This window comes from Carlito syrichta, unplaced genomic scaffold (assembly GCF_000164805.1).
Source record: "Carlito syrichta isolate Samal-C Ts95f unplaced genomic scaffold, Tarsius_syrichta-2.0.1 Scaffold130537, whole genome shotgun sequence".
Lineage (NCBI taxonomy): Eukaryota > Metazoa > Chordata > Mammalia > Primates > Tarsiidae > Carlito > Carlito syrichta.
Genome location: NW_007074633.1, coordinates 37,167 through 39,910, shown reverse-complemented (window position 1 = coordinate 39,910; position 2,744 = coordinate 37,167). Strand labels below are relative to the sequence as shown.

At 46.2% G+C, this 2,744-nt stretch overlaps 1 protein-coding gene across 1 annotated transcript in view; it reads right to left on the bottom strand.

The window, feature by feature from the left end:
- The window catches only part of EPHX2 (epoxide hydrolase 2), a 47,359-nt gene that overhangs the window by 20,966 nt on the left and 23,649 nt on the right, over positions 1 to 2,744 (bottom strand). The window lies entirely within an intron of this gene.

Here is a 2,744-nt window from a genome sequence, read left to right as displayed (position 1 = left end):
AAAAAAAAAAAAAAAGACTAGCCTGGGCAACATAGCAAGACCTTGTCTCTATAAAAAATAAAAAAATTAGCTGGGTGTGGTGGTGTGCACCTGTAGTCCCTGCTATGTGGAAGGCTGAGGCAGAAAGAAAGCATGAGCCCAGGAGGTCGAGGCTGCAGTGAGGTGAGATGGTGCCATTATAATCCAACCTGGGCAACAGAGAGGACAAACCAAAAAGTGGAGACACTTGAATCTCTAATTTTTAAAAATGCATTCAATTTTTTCCTCCCTTTATTCACTCATTGTGTCTTCTCTGGGTTGAGTACAATTCCATGCTATATACAAGGAGATAAAATGTAAAATAAATAAAATACAGTTTCTCTCCTCAGGGAGCTAACTGAAATTTAATAAGGAGAAGTAGGAAAATACACACATGATTATATTATGAGACAGACTGTGATTGAGTCATAAGAACAGCACAAAAGACCACAGGAGTTGAAAGGAAATGAGGAATTTCTGAATGTGAGCATCACAGAAGATTTTGTGGACAAGACAGCATTTGAGCTTAGCTTTTAAGAGTGGGGAGAGATTTATTGCAGAGATGAGGTCTTGCCATGTTGCCCAGGCTGGTCTCAAAACCTTGGGTTCAGGCAATCCTCTTGTCTCGGCCTCCCAAAGTACTGGGAACACAGGCTTGAGCCATGGCGCCTGGCCTTAATTTTTTGGTTTATTGTAGAGACGAGGTCTTGTCAAGTTGCCCAGGTTAGTCTCGAACCCGTAGCCTCAGGGAAATCCTCTCACATCTGCCCCCCAAAGTGCTGGAATTACTGGAAGAGTCACCTTGCCTGGCATTTTTCAATTATTTACTTACTTACTCATCTATTTTAGAGATGGGTTCTTGTTCTGATACCCAGGCTAGAGCCCAGTGGCACAATCATGACTGAAAACATCCTTAACCTCTTGGAATCAAGGGATGCTCCCCCGTCAGTTTCCTGAGTAGCTAGGACTACAGGTGTGCACCACCCTGCACAGCTAATTTTCATTTTACGTTATTTTTTGTAGTGATAGGGCCTCACTATGCTGCTTCTCCCAGACGAAGACCCATGGGAAAGTACTTTTATTTTTATTTTTTTTATTTGGAGTCTCACTGTGTCACCCAGGCTGGAGTACAGTGGCATGCTGACAGTCACCGCAGCCTCTACCTGCTGGGCTTAGGTGATCTTTCCATCTCAGCCTTCCAAGTAGCTGGAACTATAGGCACATGCCATCACATCTGGCTGACTTTTTATTTATTGTAGAGATGAGGTTTCGCCAAGTTGCTTAGGCTGGTCTGGAACCCGTGGACACAGACAATCCTCTCACCTAGGCTCCCAAAGTGCTGGGATTACAGGCCGGGAAAGTACATTCTATTCTCACTTTTCTTTATGCCCAAGCATGCTATCACAGCCTGCCCCTACCATGACACTGCTCTTCCTAGTCTATCATTTCTCTCTCTCTCTCTTTTTTTTGAGTTAGAGTCTCACTCTGCTGCCCAGGGTGGAGTGCAGTAGCATGGTCATGGCTACCACAGCCCCAATCTGCTGGGTTCAGGTGATCCTTCAGCCTCAGCCTTCCAAGTAACAGGAACTACGGGCACACACTTCCATGCAAGTTAATTTTTTTATTTATTGTAGAGATGAGGTCTTGCCAAGTTGTCCGGGCTGGTCTCGAGCCCGTGGGCTCTGGCAATCCTCTCACCTCGGCCTCCCAAAGTGCTGGGATTATAGGCGTGAGTCACCACTCCTGGCCTCTTCCTAGCCTATCAAGTAACCCAATTAATAATCAGGTCTGGGTAACAAAACTGCATAAGTACCCCTTGCATGTAAAATAAAATTTTAAAAAGAAAAAAAATAATAATCAGGTCTGATTGTGCAGAGTGGTTCACTCCTGGGATCCCAGCAGTTTGGGAGCTGAGGTGGGCATATTGTTTGAGCCCAGGAATTCACGACCAATCTGAACAACATGGTGAGACCCCTACCCTTACAAAAAAAAAAATAATGGAGTGTTGTGCTGCATGCCTGGGAGGTCGAGGTGGGAGGATCGCGCGAATTCAAGACCAGTCTGGACAACAATGCAAGACCTTGTCTCTATAACAATAGGAAAAAAAATCAGGTCACATGCAGGCTCATTAAATCCTTTTAAAAATACTGACTAGGCTGGACTCGGTGGCTCAGCCTGTCATCCCAGCACTTTGGGAGGCCGAGGCAAGTGGATTGCCTGAGCCCGTGGGTTCAAGACCAGTCCGGGCAACTTGGCAGGACCTTGTCTCTACAATAAATAAAAATTAGCTGGGTGTGGTAGTACATGCCTATAGTTCTGGCTACTGAGGCTGAGGCAGAAGGATCGCTGGAGCCCTGCGGGTCGATGCTAGGGTGGTAGTGAGCATGCCACTGCACTCTGGCCTGGGCGACGGAGTAAGACTCCAACTGAAAAAAAAATACTGACCATTCACAATTACTGTAAGAGAGGAATCGGCAAAGTGGCATACAGCCAGGGGAAGGAGGGGGGTGCAGGTAACATCACTAAGGGTACCTGATCCTAAACCAGGAGAAATGAGGGCCAGTTGGGAGCCCAAACTTCACCTGCACATAAACTGCTTATGTACCAGTCCTGGCTTGCACCCCACATCTTTACAATAAAAAAGAAATGCATAAAAATACTAGCTGGAATCGGGCTCGGTGGCTCAGCCTGTAATCCCGCACCTTTGGGAGGCTGAGGTGAGTGGA